At 35.9% G+C, this 20,893-nt stretch overlaps 1 non-coding gene and 1 pseudogene across 1 annotated transcript; both read right to left on the bottom strand.

The window, feature by feature from the left end:
- Positions 1-7,898: 7,898 nt before the first annotated feature.
- LOC137839117 (protein FAR1-RELATED SEQUENCE 6-like) lies at positions 7,899-11,742 on the bottom strand (annotated as a pseudogene).
- Positions 11,743-20,795: 9,053 nt separating this feature from the next.
- TRNAV-AAC (transfer RNA valine (anticodon AAC)) lies at positions 20,796-20,869 on the bottom strand. The gene has a single exon. It is a non-coding gene; the product is annotated as a tRNA-Val (tRNA).
- Positions 20,870-20,893: the final 24 nt, after the last annotated feature.

Here is a 20,893-nt window from a genome sequence, read left to right as displayed (position 1 = left end):
TTAGGCACTTTTTCTTAGAATTGGATCATTGTTTTAAGTCAAGAACTCTCCAAAAACTAGCACCAATTCCAAACTCTTATGGAAGTTCCAATTATAGTCAAATTGAACCGAACAAAATGGAACAAAAGATAAGCAAACTGAATTAGAAGTGCTGGAAATTAAAATGCACCGAACCAAAACAGAAAAGAATAAGAACAGCTGCTGGAAAATGAAAAATAACCAAACCAAAACTCAAGAACACAAGCTAAACATGAACAATTGAAAGAGTAGGAAGAAAGGAGAGAAGAAATGCTCATGAAGATGGAAGGAGGATGGATGATCTCGCCACTAGAAGTGTGGAATGCTCCTAGATGAGAGTGATGCCGCCACTTGAGGACTCCATTGATCCATCAAGATAAGACTAGAGAAGAAGGCTCAAAGCTCTCCAAAGTTCACTCAAAATTTGAGTAGAGTTTTCTTAGATTAATTCCAATCTGAATTTTACAAAGAGAGCACCTCTATTTATAGCCTAAGGTGCTGAAAAGTAAGCTACACAAATTAAAAAACTCCCTCCTAAAAAGCTTCTAGAATTTGCGCCTAAAACAAAGCATGAGGAAGGTGTGATCCCTTCTCTCACTTTGACACCTCCTTATTTACTCCTACACCTATCTACTAACACCCCCCCCCCCCCCCCCCCCCCCCCCTAAGACTCTTAACTAAAGACTAAAAGATGCTTTAACAATAGAGGTTTCTAATGTTTCCCTCTAAGCACCTTTCTAAACAATATTTATTTAAAACTTGGCTTTGCCCTTCATGGGCTTGGGCTTGGGCTTTGGCCTTCTTGGGCTTGGGCTTGGGCTTTATCTTTTGCAAAGATTAACAAGAAAAACTTTAAATGTGAAGGCGAATGATCTTGTTCTTCATTACGATGTGATTCCAATAGCCACATAGAGAAAGGTTCTTGACCTTCTTAGGAATCAACTAGAGTTGGACAATAGTTAGGCACTTTTTCTTAGAATTGGATCATTGTTCTAAGTCAAGAACTCTCCAAAAACTAGCACCAATTCCAAACTCTTATGGAAGTTCCAATTATAGTCAAATTGAACCGAACAAAATGGAACAAAAGATAAGCAAACTGAATTAGAAGTGCTGGAAATTAAAATGCACCGAACCAAAACAGAAAAGAATAAGAACAGCTGCTGGAAAATGAAAAATAACCAAACCAAAACTCAAGAACACAAGCTAAACATGAACAATTGAAATAGTAGGAAGAAAGGAGAGAAGAAAAAGAAGTAAGTACTACACCGAGTCACACCATTTTCTCCTCTAAATCCATCATGTTGACTCGTGCTATACCTCAAATGGACCCTCCAAGGTCTTCTTCTTCTTTATCTTTTTCATTACCCAAGGTTCCTATTTCAACACCACCTTGGTTAAAATATGTTAGGGATGATTTTTTCATACCTCCTAATGGATTTCACCATTTAAGAGGTCTTTTTCCCAAAAATATCATCATTCCCAAACACATTTTTCCAACTTGGTCGATTTGTAGGACCTCCTTTTCTGCAATCCCTTTGGTTCCATCTGCTAAGTCATGTATTCCTTTTTCTTACACTTTTGATTGTAAAAGTAAACTGACTTTGTTATATGCAGGGATTCAGAATTCGTGGGCGAATTCTCTCCAACTCGGGGAGTATGATGAGAATCAACTAAAGGTGGCTTTTTGTAATGAAGAACAAGATCATTCGCCTTCACATTTAAAGTTTTTCTTGTTAATCTTTGCAAAAGATAAAGCCCAAGCCCAAGAAGGCCAAAGCCCACAAAAGCCCAAAGACCATCCCATGAAGGGCAAAGCCAAGTTTTAAATAAATATTGTTTAGAAAGGTGCTTAGAGGGAAACATTAGAAACCTCTATTGTTAAAGCATCTTTTAGTCTTTAGTTAAGAGTCTTAGGGGGGGTGTGTTAGTAGATAGGTGTAGGAGTAAATAAGGAGGTGTCAAAGTGAGAGAAGGGATCACACCTTCCTCATGCTTTGTTTTAGGCGCAAATTCTAGAAGCTTTTTAGGAGGGAGTTTTTGAATTTGTGTAGCTTACTTTTCAGCACCTTAGGCTATAAATAGAGGTGCTCTCTTTGTAAAATTCAGATTGGAATTAATCTAAGAAAACTCTACTCAAATTTTGAGTGACCTTTGGAGAGCTTTTGGAGCCTTCTTCTCTAGTCTTATCTTGATGGATCATTGGAGTCCTCAAGTGGCGGCTTCACTCTCATCTAGGAGCATTCCACACTTCTAGTGGCGAGATCATCCAACATTCTTCCATCTTCATGAGCACTCTCTTCTCCTTCCTTTCTTCTTTTTCAATTGTTCATGTTGCCTTGTGTTCTTGAGTTGTTTTGGTTCGGTTTTTCCATTTTCCAGCACCTATGTTCTGTTTTTGTTTTTAATTTCTATTTTGTTCGGTTCATATGTTTACTTGCTTAATTCTGTTCGGTCATTCCAAGTTTTTAATCTCTTTGTTGATTCAATTTGACAATATTTGGTTCATCCAAATGAGTTTGGGATTTGGTACTAGTAATTGGTGAGTTCTTGTCTTAGAACAATGATCCAACTCTAAGAAAAGTGCCTCTATATTTTCCAGCTCAAGGTGATTCCTAAAAATGTCAAGAATCTTGTTCTATGTGGCTATTGGAATCACATCAAATGAGTTTGGGATTTGGTACTAGTAATTGGTGAGTTCTTGTCTTAGAACAATGATCCAACTCTAAGAAAAGTGCCTCTATATTTTCCAGCTCAAGGTGATTCCTAAAAATGTCAAGAATCTTGTTCTATGTGGCTATTGGAATCGCATCATGTGGTATCATGAGTCTTAGGTTCATTCTTGTTTAATTGTTGAGTTGTGTGCACTTTAATTTCAAGAGCTCTTTAATTTTCTTGCAATTTAAGTTTCTGTTTTAGGAATTAATTGAGTTTTCTTGCTGTTTTTTTCTTTTATACCAAGTGTTTGTGAAAAGGTTTATGGCACTCATTCTTCTTATGAGTATGGTTGCTCTTTTGGAATGGCATTATCCTTCCTAGAGTTTACCTTAAGCTTCCTTTCAGTTGTTGTTAAAATTTGTGTTGTGTCTTTTAATTTTGTAATCATGTCAAGTTTTGTCTTAGTCATGTTATTCCATAATTGTCATTACTTCTAGTAGTACTTTTATTGCTTTGATTGTTTCTTGCTTTGGTGTCATATAATTTTCTGAATTGATATTGATCCTTTGTGCATTTTCTTTTTAGAATTGAGTTCATACTTGTATTCTAGACCTATACAAGTTCCAATACATCATTTTCCATTATGTCTTTGCTAGTTCATAATTCTGATTTTTATTCCTATTAGGATTCCTCTGTTTCTGAAAAAAGTGCTTACTGTTTTTCCTTATTGCAATTGATTTACTCACTGGAAAATTCTGAAATTCTGGATTTGTGATATTCAAAGTGTTAGAAAAGAATAGAAAAAAGAATCATTCAAAAATTCAAAGTACACAAAAAATGATAAATAAAATAAAAAAAGTGTACAATTCTGCCGAAAAGAATACGGTAATCTGGCAGCGGTTTTTAAAAATTTATTTCTCTCAATTGGCTTACTGTTTTTACTTCGTTCCAGTGCCATTATTGAGTTAACATCTTGAAGTTTCTATGGTTTAAATTTCAAAATCCAGTTCGCTCTACATCATTCCAGTTAAATCAGTGAATATCAAGCACAGTTTGCATTTTTTTTAAAAAATTTCCAGTAGCTAATTTTTTTGTTTTCTTCATCTACTCTAGAGCTTTTCCTTAAGTATTCTTTTGTGTGCCTACTTTTTTCATTGAGTTCTTTATTTTCTTGATTGTCTTTCATTCTTACTCTTTGAGTTTGTCTTACATATAGTTTTCCTTTTGCAATTACCTTTCTTTGCTTATACCTTTTCTTGTTTGTCTTTATTGTTTCATTGGTAAGTTTGTTGTGGTTTACTTTGATGACATTCTCATTTATAGCTTATCTTTGAATGACCATAAGTTGCATGTTAGGCAAGTTTTAGAAACCCTTAGGAAGGAACATTTGTATGCTAACCTTGCTAAATGTATGTTTGCTCTTGATCATATAGAATTCCTAGGGTTTGTTGTGAGTTGTAAAGGGGTCCATGTGGACAAAACAAAGGTGGTGGCCATTCAAAATTGGCCTACACCGAAATCTTTGAATGAGGTCCGAAGTTTTCATGGACTAGCTTCTTTCTATAGAAGATTTGTCCCAAACTTTGGTACCATTGCCGCACCACTCAATGACATAGTGAAAAAGGATGTGGTCTTTCATTGGGGAGAAGCACAACAAAATGCTTTTGATACTTTAAAAGAAAAATTGACTAATGCTCCCATTTTGGCCCTTCCTAATTTCACTAAGACATTTGAGATTGAGTGTGATGCTTCAAGTATAGGTATTGGGGCTGTTCTCCTTCAAGAGGGCCACCCCATAGCCTATTTTAGTGAGAAATTGAAGGGAAGTCATCTCAACTATTCCACGTATGATAAGGAATTATATGCACTTGTTAGGGCTTTGTTTACTTGGCAACACTATCTTTTTCCCAAAGAGTTTGTGATACATAGTGATCATGAATCTCTTAAATATTTGAAAAGCCAAAACAAACTTAACAAGAGGCATGCTAAGTGGGTGGAATTCATTGAGCAATTTCCTTATGTGATCAAACACAAGCAAGGCAAAATAAATATTGTGGCGGATGCTCTTTCTAGAAGATACACCTTGCTAAATCTTTTAACCTCTCAATATCTTGGTTTTGATCACATTAAGGAACTTTATCATGATGACCTTGATTTTTCTCCCATCTATCAAGAGTGTCTTAAAGGAAGACACAAAGATTTTTTTATTCAAGATGGCTTTCTTTTTAAAGGAAAACGTCTTTGTGTTCCCCAATGCTCTATTAGATTATCTCTTGTTAGAGAAGCTCATGAGGGGGGTTTAATGGGACATTTTGGGGTTGCTAAAACTTTGGATGTGTTGCATGAACATTTCTTTTGGCCTCATATGCATAAACATGTTCATAGTTTGTGTGATAAATGCATAGCTTGCCGCAAAGCTAAGTCTAAAATGCATCCCCATGGTTTATATACTCCTCTTCCTATCCCTTCAATGCCTTGGGTAGATATATCTATGGATTTCATCTTAGGCTTACCCAAGACATCAAAGGGAAAGGACTCCATTTTTGTGGTAGTGGATCGTTTTTCAAAGATGGCTCACTTTATTCCTTGCCACAAAGTGGATGATGCATGCCACATTGCAAACCTCTTCTTCCAAGAAGTGGTTCGCTTGCATGGGATTCCTAGGTCTATAGTGTCCGATAGAGATCCTAAATTCTTGAGTCACTTTTGGAAGACCTTGTGGGGCAAGCTTGGAACTAAGCTTTTATTTTCTACCACTTGCCACCCACAAACTATGGTCAAACCGAGGTGGTGAATAGAACTTTAGGACAACTATTGAGATGCTTTATTTCGGGGAATCCTAGAGTGTGGGAGAATTTACTACCCCATGTTGAGTTTGCATATAACCGAGTAGTAAATTCTACCACCTCCCATTCTCTTTTTGAGGTGGTCTATGGGTTTAATCCCCTAACACCTCTTGATCTTCTTCCTATTCCCCTTCTTGAAGATGTCTTGTGCAAAGATGGGGATGAAAAGGCTTCTTTTGTGAAAAATTTGCATAAAGACATCAAGAAGAGAATTGAGAAGAAGGTTGGCAAGTATGCTGAACTTGCCAATAAAAGGAGAAAAGCATTGTTGTTTGATGAGGGCGATTGGGTTTGGCTTCACTTGAGGAAGGATCGTTTTCCTACTCAAAGGAAGTCCAAACTAATGCCTCGAGGGGATGAACCTTTCCAAATCCTCAAGAGGATTAATGACAATGCTTATGAGTTAGATATGCCTGATACATTCTTAGGTAGTCATACTTTTAATGTCAGCGATCTAACTCCTTTTTCTGTAGGTCTCCAGAATTCGTGGTCGAATTCTCTCCAACTCGGGGAGTATGATGGAGATCAAGCTCAAGAGGACATGGAGGCCAATCATCAAGCTCAAGAAGAGGTGGAGGCACAAATGGAGGACGCCCATGGAGGTCAAAGTCCACCTCAAAGGATTACAAGAAGCATGTTCAAAGCTTTGGGAGCTAGAGGACATTTATTTTCTCTTTTTGTAGTTTCTTTAGTTGAAGGTGCTTAGAGGGAAACTTTTGAAACCTCTTTTGTTATAGCATCTTTTAGGCTTTAGTTAGGAGCTTTAGGGGGGTGTGTTAGTAGATAGGTGTAGAAGTAGAATAGGAGGTGCCAAAGTGAAGGAAGGAGTCACACCTTCCTCATGGCTTGAAATAGGCGCCGGTTTTAGCTAGCTTTGGGAGGGAAATTTGAATTGTTTTAGCTTGCATTTTTAGCACCTTAGGCTATAAATAGAGGTGCTCTCTTTGTAAAATTCAGATTGGAATTAATCTAAGAAAACTCTACTCAAATTTTGAGTGACCTTTGGAGAGCTTTTGGAGCCTTCTTCTCTAGTCTTATCTTGATGGATCATTGGAGTCCTCAAGTGGCGGCTTCACTCTCATCTAGGAGCATTCCACACTTCTAGTGGCGAGATCATCCAACATTCTTCCATCTTCATGAGCACTATCTTCTCCTTCCTTTCTTCTTTTTCAATTGTTCATGTTGCCTTGTGTTCTTGAGTTGTTTTGGTTCGGTTTTTCCATTTTTCAACACCTATGTTCTGTTTTTGTTTTTAATTTCTATTTTGTTCGGTTCATATGTTTACTGGCTTAATTCTGTTCGGTCATTCCAAGTTTTTAATCTCTTTGTTGATTCAATTTGACAATATTTGGTTCATCCAAATGAGTTTGGGATTTGGTACTAGTAATTGGTGAGTTCTTGTCTTAGAACAATGATCCAACTCTAAGAAAAGTGCCTCTATATTTTCCAGCTCAAGGTGATTCCTAAAAATGTCAAGAATCTTGTTCTATGTGGCTATTGGAATCACATCATAGTTGGAGTGTATGAATGTTAATTGTGTGGGTTTTACCATGATGTGGTGGTCATAGAAACCCTTATACTGTAAGTGGGGACCCAAGAATAACTTTCTGCATGGTCATTGTTTTCAATTTTGTTGTTGTATTCCTGGAAGTGGAACTGAATGTTGTGTGTAAGTGAGACATAGTTAGAGTATATGAATGTTAATTGGGTGGGTTTTACGATGATGTGGTGGTCATAGAAACCCTTATACTGTAAGTGGGGACCCATGTGTTAATAAGTGGGGACTCGTGAATAACTTTCTGCATGGTCATTGCTTTCAATTTTGTTTTTGTATTCTTCGAAGTGGAACTGAATGTTGTGTGTAAGTGAAACATAGCTGGAGTGTATGAATGTTAATTGGGTGGGTTTTACCATGATGTGGTGGTCATATAAACCCTTATACTGTATGTGGGGACCCATGTGTTAATAAGTGGGGACCTATGAATAACTTTTTGCATGGTTATGGCTTTCATGTTGTTTTTTCTCACTGCAACTGCATGCATGCAGGGGAGGAGATTACAATAATTTTATGACCAACCTAATTCTCATTCAATTCAACGAAATTGAAGACATCATGGTTATCATTTTGTTCAATACCCAAGGTACAACCAAGTGGTGCAAGAATGGTTTTTATATAACCATCTATTCAAACAAAGAAGAAATGAAATTGATTTGTAACTTAAACTTGCAGTACAACAAATATTATCAGTACATATAGGAATGTATCCCATGTACGATGTTCAAATAGTGAGTAGTTGTGATGCACCAAAAATGATAAAGGTTCTCTTCTATGTCATATAAAACACTTCCTTATGTGAAAAAAGTTTTGTGGTTCCTTCATTACAACCTGCAACCAAAGAATGAATTTAACTTATATGAACAAATTGATATCTATAGAACATTTGCTGGGTTTAAGGTCACAAACCTAAACAACTCTGATGCATTTGATTCTTGAGATATTGGTAAATTAGTATGGACTAAGTTCAACAGTGAAAGAAAGCCAACAAACCTCGTACTTGACACCTACAGTTTAATTCGTACTAATTAAACAAAACAAGAAGTTTCAAACGTGAAAAATAGTGAAGAAGTACAACAACAAATACAATAGACATGTACCCCTAGAATTGCATTAGTCATCCCATTGAATGTATTCATGTTCCCTTCAGTTTCATCAGGCATATTTGCTTGAACACCTCCCACATAACTTCCTTCCTCAATTCCCTAAGGCATTTAGTTGTGAATTAGATAAAATATTTACATTTCACATATCAAAGTAAACAAAATAATGAAAAGGTAATGAAAAGAAATAGTTTTACTAACCGTAGTTGGATGGCTAGGAAGTTGACGTCTAGTACATGTATTTTTTCTTCTCGGAGCCTTTTCAGACCTGGATTTTTGTCGTGTTGATCGCGACCGACCCTTTCTTTTCACAAGTATAAGGCTACGGATATCACCGTTGATGTTGATTGTTGTGGTAGGAGTACTTGGTGTTGGTTGTTCAGGACCTCCACAAATGTTATGCTTTGTCCTATCTTGATGATGTCTTCGTTGACCATATTCCAACACAAATTTTTCAAGTTGTTTATGCAAGATTTCTATTGTATTAATTTCCCCGCTGGCATGTTCAACTATGTCATAAAACTTCTTGCACAATCCATCATACCTTTGAACTTGTGGATCCTTGTCTTTTGTGCCATAGGATGATCTTATGTACGTGTGCTTTCGCCTTATATTTTTACTCCACCTTTCCAATACATACTTTGTTGGGACTTTTGTCACTTTTTTTTAGCAAGGACAACAAGGTAGTGCCGACACAAAATTCCCCTGAATTCAAATAATAAGCAAGTGCACCATACATGTAGTTGTTCACGGTTAAAAAGAACTACTACATTGCGGTGTTCAGGTTTACCATTTTGGAAAGACTCTTCTACAACAGTGAAACGACATGCATGACCCTCAATATAGGCATTAGTAACAACACAATTCATTTTTCCTCTAAACTCCCCTTGCACTTCATTCAATTTTGCATGTGTGTATTCTGATTGGAACTGTCTTTCAATACCTGATTGAGATGTGCAGGGAATTATGGTGTTAAGAGAAGCAAAATCCGCTTCAAACTCTAATTCGGCCTTATGTTGCAGAGCGTTTTCATACTGCTGCACAAATTGTTGGAGACTTGTGCTTGAATTAATGTACCCGTCAAAAAAAGCGTTCATGCTTTCACTCCTCTGCGTTGTTGACATTCCGGCCCAAAAAAATGATTTCAGATAACAAGGAACCCAACGATGTCGTTCTTCAAATAATGTAGTAAGCCAATCGTTTGTACTTAAGTCAAACGTATTTATCAAATTTGCCCACGAAGACAAGAAATCATCAACACTTGTGGACTCATAGACTACTATCTTCATTCCACATTTCATTTCCTTGTACTTGTTAGAAAAGATGGCTTTAAACTAGAGGGGGGTGAATGGTTTAAAGGGGTTTTCGCAAACTTTTCAGAGCTAGAATGAACTTATTTCAGAAACCAATTGATTCAGCAATTCAGTTAGCCAAAACAGCAAGCAAAACTGTAATACCAGGAAAAACAATCGGTTGTTTCTTCGAAACAATCGGTTGTTTATACCAGCAAACAACAAACAAACTGAAATTAAAGAGTTAGGGATAGAAAGATTGTACACAACTGTTTATACTGGTTCACTCCAACCCAGAGCTACATCCAGTCTTCTCAGAAACCTTGAGGAAATCCACTAAGCAACCACACCTTGATCACTTACAACAACAACCAAGAGAATGACCTTGAACACCTCAAGAAACACACTCTCCTTGACCAACACTAAGATTGCTGATCTTGAACACCTCAAGAACACACAGCCAATCTCAGCAACACATACAAAACAGAATTGTTCAGCAGTTTACACAGATTACACTTCTTACAGATGAATATCTGAAATCAATACAAGAGAATCCTATTCAGCACTTTGATCAATCTCTCAACTCTTTTTGCAATCTCAGAATATTTGAAAAACTCTTCTTCTATGAAAACTTTGTTTCAAGATTCTTAATATATCAAAACTGTTTTTCAGAATATATCTAAGAATATAGTTTGTTATAAAATCTTAACAAACTCTTAATTGCATTTAAAATAGATTGGTCAAAGCATTTAATGACTGGAGCGTATTCAGTTAAAGCATTTAAAGCTCAGTCAAAGAAAACAGTTTTTTTCTGTTATGGTTTTAAAACAAACAATCGATTGTTTCCTCGAATCAATCGGTTGTTTTGTTACTTAACAAAAACACCATTCAAAAACAGTTTTCAAACTTTCTCAAAACACCTAAGTGTAAACAATCGGTTGTTTCGACAAAACAATCGGTTGTTTCAACTTAGTTTGAAAAACATTTTGCTTTGATAAAATTGAGATGCTAATTGCTTTGAGATTTAAACTAAGTGTTGATTACAACATAGAACTACCCCAGAACAAGACTAAAACAGCATAGCAGCATCAAGCACAGCAGAGGCTTCATCATCCTTTAAAGGATTTGGATTCTTCAAAACATTAAACACCACTTGGTTCAACAGTACTGACTATATCCTTGAAGTTTTTCTGGTATTTTTTTCATAATGTGCCAAAGACACCACCTATGATGTGCATTTGGGAACACAACTTCAACTGCAATTTTCATTGCCCTGCATTGATCGGTCACAATGCCTACAGGGGGCCTGTATGACATGCAACGCAACCAACTTTGAAAAAGCCACACAAAAGCATCGGTGTCCTCAGAAGATAGGATTGACCGTGATGATTTACACCGACAAAAGGTGCAAACGGCATATCATACTTATTTTTTAGGTATGTGGTACCGAAACATAAAATGTCTCCAAAACTATCCCATGTTGCCCTGCTTCTAGCATCAGCCCAAAATACTTGTCGTATGCGGTTATCATCGCCCAAATGAATGTCAAAATAAAACTGTGGATTCAATTCCCTCATGCGACAGAAATGATTTAAGAGAGCTTTTCCATCACATTCCTTCCCCAATGCTCTCCTACTTTGGGCAACATAATTATGCACATCTCGTTCAACAAAGTCGAGATTCTCGTAACCACCAACACCAGACACAAAATACCTAAAAGTCTTATTTAGACGAACTCCAGCATCATCATTAATATCCAACACTCTTTTTGTCTGCAAAGATATTTTCCTATTACCGTGAAACAATCTAGAATTCATCAGGCTCAATTGATGTGAGTGTTCCTCGTGTACCGACATAATATACCACTTCCCTTCTTTTATTCCAACAGTTATACGAGCCGAACATTCAACAGTCTGAGTAGGGTGAGTGCTTAATTCTGGTGGAATCGCAGACACGTAATTTCCCGCCCTAGCACATACCAAGATAAAGTACCTTAATTCCTTGTCAGGTCCTTTTTTCGAACTTCGAGTTCTAATTGCAAAACCCTTTTTAATGCCATATTGTCGGAAAAAACTTTTCACGGTATCTGCAATGTCAAAACACATTCCAACCGTAGGAGCTGATTCATCAACTCCATTTGGAACCGACTCATCAATATTGATCTGGGAATCTGTATCAGGAAGTATATTTGCCACATAATCATTCCCAGCTAAAGGATTCAAATGCTGAGATTCTTCAAAGAACGGAATGTCATCAAGTGACAAATCTGCCATTACCTTAAACCTGTTGTGTATATAATGCTTAGCTTAACTCAAATTGACAAAAAACATGAATGCATATGAATACAATTTTCTTCATATAACTTAACTTAAACATTTCAAACAATGAACAAAATAAATCTACCGTGTACATTATTAAACAACTATGACTGGTTTTATGCATTATTTAACAATTTGCACAAAGTTACAAATAAGCTATATTCATCTATATAATTAATGTACATCAACAACCCCTGTTTCGGATTGTCATGAGCATAGAAACTAAGGTATTGAATGCGTCATAGGGGCACCATTAACACACAAAAACGTGGGTAAGATAGGAATAAATAAATACAATGCACCATGGAATTCAATGCAACAAAGAAGAAATGAACAAATAAATTGAATGCAAGAGTACCTTCACCAACAGAACCTTCAATGCTTGTCTGCTAACTTCAATGTGTAGTTAATGCAATGAAGAAGAAAGGTTGCTATCAATGAATGCACAACGTTAACTTTTCAGTTTGAAAAAATATACAGTGGAAGCTGACGGTGCTGGACTTTCACGAAGGGCACGCAATTTGTCTTTAATGTGTGAAGGGAAATCAAAAATTGGTACATGAATTGCAGGAATTTAATATTAGTTTATTAATTAAGTGCAAATTCAGCATTTATGGCATTTATGAATGAACCTACCACTTGCAAAAAGTAAAGCTGCAACAAAACCATACTTCCACGTAAGCTGGTTAAAAAATCCATATTTCCTTTACTTTTAACAATGTCGTACTGCACCTCACCTTCAAAAATATTTTAAAAAAAATTATTCTTGCATTTATGTTATGTTATTAATTAGACAAGACATTTGCTTTTTCACACAAGTCCCTTTTCCTTCCTTCGAACGTTAACATGTGCCGAGCGTTCATCTATATATGGCATGCGATAGGATGAATTTTTTGAACTATACATCCATTCCAAATGGAGTCATGGGAAGGGCTTGATATCGACGAAAACGACATTGGTAGTTATGTATGGCGTTGCAACTCCACTACCAATGTCATTCCGGGACCAGCTGGTAATGTGCAAGCCGTGACTCTTAATCGAAACTCTGACCAGCAAGTAAACACTCAAGAATTTATTAACCGTATAGGTCAACAAACTTATGAGCGTGATTTTACATCCAACCAATGGAAATGGGCAGAAAAATTCCTTCAATTCCAAAGTAATACTCAATCACGTTTTTTAGAATGGAACAACAAAATTTTATGTCTAATGATGTTTTCATTTTATTGCGAAGGAGAAATTGATGGACGTGGTTCTCAACAAAGATCATTCCTGGGAAGTTTGAAAGAATTAGATGTTTTCCCACTCCTAAGTTGTCTAATCAAATCATGCAAGCACACTGGTCTAGGAGACATGTTAATAACAATTAAGGTAACATACGTATTATGTAGTCTTTCTTACATTTTGCAGAAGAAGTTATATATTAAATTTCTTGCTTTACCGGATCCGACGGGGACTGCAAGTGCAAGTGTTCATGGGAAGGTTTTAAAGAATGAAGAATTTGGTTCTCTAATTGAAGTTGGCTATGTCTTAGTCTTAAAGAATGTATTAATGCACGAAAAACAAACTTTTCTTTTACAATTCCATATGTCATGTCATTCATACAAGTACTTTTGTGTGTTTTTTAGGTTGGCATTTTCAGTCCAAATCGAAGGAACTTCTACCTTAATATCACTCTTAACAACATTGTCAAGGTATGTAGTCAAACAACATAAATGTAATACAACTGTGGAGGTTAAAATAATAATGGTCTTCTTTACATTACATTACATGCTTGAAATTAAATTGTCATTCATGTAGGCTTTCAATTTTTGACATATGTCCACCCACTGACGACTTAGTTCGTGCTTGTCATCCAGTAGTAAGACTTCCACCCACGACTCTAGGTACAATACAAGAAATGAACAACACTTTAAAAACTATAATGAAAGTTGCCCATGTATATTGTCTAACATTTGACTTCCTCATCTATTTTTAGAAGCAGAAAAGATGGAGTTATTATTCAAGGCCATCAAAAAATAAGGAATTAGACGATCTTGAATATTATGTAGCTCGAACTTGTATGTGACGTCAAATAATGTTAAATGACGATTATTAACATCTGCATTACATATTATTTCGTAAATTTATTGGTGAAAGACTACCTTAGTTTTTTGGTGTTTTTATGTAAGTGGGGACCCCTTTGATTTTAACTAGGGACTTATGTTGAAATTTTTGCACATTCATTTGGTCCTCCAAGTGAGTGATTTGTTTTGGGTGTTTTGGCTGCAAAGAGGGTTTAGATGGGAGTCCAGGGACCTCTTTGGAGGTTCAGGCCATTCATTGGTCAAAGACTACCTCAAATTTTTGGTGTTTTTATGTAAGTGGGGACCCCTTTCATTTTATTTGGGGACCTATGTTGTACTTTTTGCACAGTCATTTCATCCTCCACCTGAGTGATTAGTTTTGGGTTTTTTGGCTGCACACATGGTTCAGATGGGAGTCCAGGGACCTCATTGGAGGTTCAGGCCATTCATTGGTGAAAGACTACCTCAAATTCTGGTGTTTTAATGTAAGTGGGGACCCCTTTGATTTTAACTGGGGACCTATGTTCAACATTTTGCACACTCATTTGGTCCTCCAAGTGAGTGATTAGTTTTCGGTTTTTTGGATGCAAAAGGATTTCAGATGGGAGTCCAGGGACCTCATTGGAGGTTCAGGCCATTCATTGGTGAAAGACTACCTCAAATTCTGGTGTTTTAATGTAAGTGGGGACCCCTTTGATTTTAACTGGGGACCTATGTTCAACATTTTGCACACTCATTTGGTCCTCCAAGTGAGTGATTAGTTTTCGGTTTTTTGGATGCAAAAGGATTTCAGATGGGAGTCCAGGGACCTCATTGGAGGTTCAGGCCATTCATTGGTGAAAGACTACCTCAAATTCTGGTAACTTAATGTAAGTGGGGACCCCTTTGATTTTAACTGGGGATCTATGTTCAACTTTTTGCACACTCATTTCGTCCTCCAAGTGAGTGATTAGTTTTGGGTTTTTTGGATGCAAACATGGTTCACATGGGAGTTCAGGGACCTCATTGGAGGTTCAGGCCATTCATTGGTCAAAGACTACCTCAAATTCTGGTAATTTAATGTAAGTGGGGACCCCTTTGATTTTAACTGGGGACCTATGTTCAACTTTTTGCACACTCATTTGATCCTCCAAGTGAGTGATTAGTTTTGGGTTTTTTGGATGCAAAAGGGTTTCAGATGGGAGTCCAAGGACCTCATTGGAGGTTCAGGCCATTCATTGGTGAAAGACTACTTCAAATTTTGGTAATTTAATGTAAGTGGGGACCCTTTTGATTTTAACTGGGGACCTATGTTGTACTTTTTGCACAGTCATTTCGTCCTCCAAGTGAGTGATTAGTTTTGGGTTTTTTGGCTGCACACATGGTTCAGATGGGAGCCCAGGGACCTCATTGGAGGTTCAGGCCATTCATTGGTGAAAGACTACCTCAAATTCTGGTGTTTTAATGTAAGTGGGGACCCCTTTGATTTTAACTAGGGACCTATGTTCAACTTTTTGCACACTCATTTGGTCCTCCAAGTGAGTGATTAGTTTTCGGTTTTTTGGATGCAAAAGGATTTCAGATGGGAGTCCAGGGACCTCATTGGAGGTTCAGGCCATTCATTGGTGAAAGACTACCTCAAATTTTGGTAATTTAATGTAAGTGGGGACCCCTTTGATTTTAACTGGGGACTTATGTTCAACTTTTTGCACACTCATTGCGTCCTCCAAGTGAGTGATTAGTTTTGGGTTTTTTAGATGCAAACATGTTTCACATAGGAGTCCGGGGACCTCATTGGAGGTTCAGGCCATTCATTGGTCAAAGACTACCTCAAATTCTGGTAATTTAATGTAAGTGGGGACCCCTTTGATTTTAATTGGGGACCTATGTTCAACTTTTTGCACACTCATTTCGTCCTCCAAGTGAGTGACTAGTTTTGGGTTTTTTGGATGCAAACATGGTTCACATGGGAGTCCAAGGACCTCATTGGAGGTTCAGGCCATTCATTGATCAAAGACTACCTCAAATTCTGGTAATTTAATATAAGTGGGGACCTCTTTGATTTTAACTAGGGACCTATGTTCAATTTCTTGCACAGTCATTTGGTCCTCCAACTGAGTGATAACTTTTAGGTTTTTTGGATGCAAAGAGGGTTCACATGGTAGTCCAAGGACCTCATTGGAGGTTTAGGCCATTCATTGATGAAAGAATATATAACTTTTGTGTTGTTTGGATGCAAACAGGGTTGACAATATAATTGCCACCATTTAGTACAAAGTTGATTAATAAAAACAATAGTACAAAATTAATCAATAACAATACTGTTAATGAATAACAAAATTAATCCACTTACACATTCAGAGTTTTCACAATAATTACTCATGAACAAAATTATTGGTGCAATACTACAAATTACAAGGGTTTCAACAATGTCAATAAAGCATACATCCACTAACTTAAAAACAGAAAGCACCTAAAAACATATCCATTAATGAAGCATAGTTTTTGGGTTTTTTTGGCTTCCTCCTTGAATATGTGGTCCAAGGTGTTTTCAAAACAACACTCTTGAAACGTTTTCTCGGTTCACCGTTCATTTTAGGAAACATGTTGACTTCTTCATTTGGTTGGACTTCATCTACATGTAATTGTTTATCTTCATGTACATCTTCATGACTGTTGACTTCTTCATTTGGTTGGACTTCATCTACATGTAATTCTTTATCTTCATCTACATCTTCATGACTGCTTTCTGCCTTTTTCAAGTATGTGCAATCCATTGCAAGAGGTTCAACTTCAACTACTTCTGACTGAGTATCACGACAAAGACAATTTCTCTTTGCAATTAACTCAACTATGTCATTCACCTCTGTCTCCATACTTGTGATTAATACTTCCTGCTCCTCAAATTTCCGCATCAGTTGAAGAACTTTCACCCTCATTGCACGGACTTCATCCTTTGTTGGTTTCTTCTTCGTAATTCGACACCCAATTTGGTCAAAAGCTTCTTCAACAAATTTACTGCAAAGTTCTTCATTGGAAGCACATAACTCAAGAAGAACCTGTTTGTTGACATATATAATTCCAAAATTAATTATCTACATTCAAAACAACATTAATGTAATACAAATTAAAAAAAAAACATACCTTATTCTTACGCAGACCACATTCAAGTTCATGGTCATCAACTCTAACATCCATCCAATGCATGATACGGGGATATTTATTCCCACTCGTAGGTACTTGACGCTTATAAGAGAACAAATGTTCCATCGCCCATATCTGAACAATGAATACAAAAAAAACATTTATTAAAAGGTCAACACAGATGCACAATTATTACAAACATTTACCAATGTGTCATTTTACCTACAAGAGGTAAACGCAACCATCCACATGGATATACGACATATTTCCCCGCGTAATCCATTTTGAAGCTGAACACAAACTATCAACCAAAATCTCATACACTAACCCCCCCCCCCCCCCCCCCCCCCCCCCCCCCCTCCCCTCCAATTATACATATCAAGTTTGTCTAAATCATCAGCAAGGTTAAACAACCCATCATGAACTAAACCCAATCTAGTAGGGAGAATAAACTCCGACAAACCTAACAAGATATACAACTTACAAAAGTCCTATAAGGAAATATCATTCCCAAGTTTCAAAATAACAGAATATATAATTTCCACAGTTACATGACCTTCTTAAAAAAAACTCCTTATGTGAGATATAATACTACTTTTCCTTAAGTCAATTTTTCTACCACCTACTCTAAGACCTACACCTAAACACACATCTACCAAACTAAACGACACAAATTGATACTGAATTGAAAAACTTTGCTTCCTCTCCACCCAAGAACTACATAACTTACTTAAAAGTCCACGGCTCAATTTGATGTCCTCACGAACAAACAAAAGCCATCCAAATGGGGTGGACCGTATAATACTCTTTTGTTGCAAACTTATAACCATGTTCATAATAGCCAAACGCTTTGACCTGCAATTATGCCTAAACACCTGTATATCAAAATCAAATACAAATACACTATAATAATTAAAATTAAAGATAAATAAATGTAAATATCATGTCTACTTTAAAACAAAAAACATCATTTCAAAGAAACATTAACTTGATCCTCAGGATGACGATCAATCGTAAGAACCTCCTCATCTGAACATCCGCTAATTTACATTATATCCTCAAACAATGTTGTGAATGTTTCCTGTTCAGAACCAAACCAACATACGCTCTTATAACATCGGTATGCTTATGCTTCAATAATAGAACATTCAGTAAATTTAGAGCAACATGAATTGTGTTGGATGCCTAGTTTTAATGGGAAAGTGGACTTACAAATATCTCAATTCTTAAATATATGTGTAGTTCTATTAATAAATAAGTTTTTTATTCTACATGCAGATTTGGGTCTATGCAAACAATTTTGAATATTTTTTGGTGGCAGTGGTGGTCCCTCAAAGAAAGGCCCATGAGGATTGGGCAGTGAAGCATAATTCTACAAATGATTTTAAATCTTTATTTCAAAATCCGAAGGCAACAAAATACATTTTGGATGACCTCAAAAAGTCATTCACTTTTTTAGCTTTGTTTTCATTGTTGTTTTGCACTCAACAAGGACTAAAAAGTACAATGTCTAATAATAAAAGGCTTTTGAAATCATAGGGATTAAATTGCTCAACCCAAATAATCTCAAGGACTACCAACAACTTACTCGTAGTTATTTCAGTCGTGGTCTTATACTATATTTTTATCTTGCTGGGTAAATATGACGCTATTCATATTCTCTCACTTTTGATATTTTTGTCAATAATGTAAAATAGACACAATTGAAGTCCCAGTGTTAAAAAAATTAAAACAATAATATAAAGCTATATATATATATATGTATATATTACCCCAAACCTATTTAATCTTGGTTGATTTAAAATTAAGAATAAATAATTTGTGTGAATGTTTCCTGTTTAGAACCAAACCAACATACACTTCTTCTAATAAAGTTTTCTCCATACAAAGGGGAATCATATCTCTATTTGAATGTCGCTAGTAAGAAATTATTTGTAAAAGATTGTCAGAAGGACATTACAGAATGCATGTTATCAATTTTAAATATTGGAAGAAGAGTTAAGGATCACAATTACTATAAACTACAATTTAATTCCAAGCAATTAGTAAGCAGTATGATCACAAAAGTGGCATCAATTGGCACTTGTCTTCAGCTCATCAAACAGGGCAACATAGACTTACAAATGGGAGCAATCAAGCCAATAAAAAAATCCCAATAGACAAGGTTTTGAGACATGGATTATTGACACACTTCATCTCTCAAAATAGAAATATTTTCTTAGGTTTTGATCTATCCTTTTAACCAGATTACCTTTCATTTAAGAAACAAGGCATATAATTCTGAAAAAAATACTTAACAGAACAACTTACATGAAGTAAATTTCTTCTTCAAAAAACTAAAACAAAATCTAGAAACGAAAATTAACCTTTCCTCCTATGACTTCTTCCTAAAGAAGAAGAAGCGGCCACACTTGTACTTTGATACTGAAATTGATGAGATTTGTTCTTTGGGAGAGACTACGACTCTCACTTCCAACTGTCTCACCTAATTCAAGTAGTTCATGCGATACATAAATTGATATCAATGTGAAGAAAGGTTATAGAAAAACCCTAAATCAAAAAAATCAAACCCTAAAAATCAAAATGCCAGAAAAACAAAAATACAGACACTTACCTTCTCCTCCTTCCTCGCACACGTTTCGTGCACCTTTGGCATAGCACCGAATCCTATCGCAGACCCCGCACACCACCGAACCCTATCGCAGACAACGCACACCACCGCTCCTTTGCACTACAACGTGGTTGTCGTTCCTCGCCGTCGTCAACGTCGCACTACCTCACCCCCGTCACCGTCCAACTAGGTCTCCGCGTCTCCGCCGTCAACGTTTCGCACACATATGCTTGCAGTTTGGGAATTTTGAAATTGAAAGCTTTTTGGGGGGTGTTGGCCTTTTCAGAATCAATTACCACGTTGCCCTTTTCAAACTGCACATGATGCCACATAAGCACGTAATCCACGTCACCCAGACGTAATTTAGAGCAAACACTTTTTGGAGTGTCAAAATATCGATACTCTACTCAAAAACATCAATTTACAAACTTTTAAAATTTCTCAATCTTCTCACATGAACCCATATTTTAGTAAAAAATGTTGTAATTCAATTTTGAGTTGTCAAACAAGATTCTTCTAATTATGACATGTTTGTCTATTTATGTTGTATTTTAATGAAATTTGGTATAAATATTTTCTTAGTTCAATTTATCTATATTTTTAGTATTTATTTTTTATAATAATTTTATTAGTTTTGAATTAGTTACATTTATATATAATATTTTAATCAAATATTATAAATATATTAAGATATGACCCTGACAAAATTAATCATGTTCATTTTTTAAAAATAAATTATTAAAATCACATTAACATAACTATTTGTCAGATATAAAAATATTATTTTTGTAATAAACATTAATTAAGTTTTGATGTAAGGGATTCTAGTTCATTCATTTTTGTCAAAACACCCCAATACTTCCAATTAAGCATTTTGAAAATTTTAAGAAATAACTTGAGGTATTATTAAATATTGAGTATATATTTACTTTTATGTCTTATTGTATTCAAAGTGTTATATTAATGCAAACATTTTTTGATTTTTTTTAAAAAACTCAACTTTATCAAATACACCACGTTCTTGTTAATTACTGTTATCAAATGCACCATGCTCTTGTTAATAAGTGTTATCTATCACGTTGATGGCAAAAGTAGTATAAAAGGTCTTAGTAGTATTTCTCAAGGTTATTGTTTCATAATATATATAAAAATATTAAATTGTAATAATTTCGTATAAAAAGTTGTTTTTACATAAAAAAACCCAAAAATGGCGTCGCCCGGACTCGAACCGGAGACCTTCAGTGTGTTAGACTGACGTGATAACCAACTACACCACGACACCGTTTTGTAACAACTTTACTTAAAA

The sequence above is a fragment of the Phaseolus vulgaris genome, chromosome 3, assembly GCF_051622355.1.
Source record: "Phaseolus vulgaris cultivar YP4 chromosome 3, ASM5162235v1, whole genome shotgun sequence".
NCBI lineage: Eukaryota > Viridiplantae > Streptophyta > Magnoliopsida > Fabales > Fabaceae > Phaseolus > Phaseolus vulgaris.
This window is presented reverse-complemented; position numbering and strand designations above follow the sequence as displayed.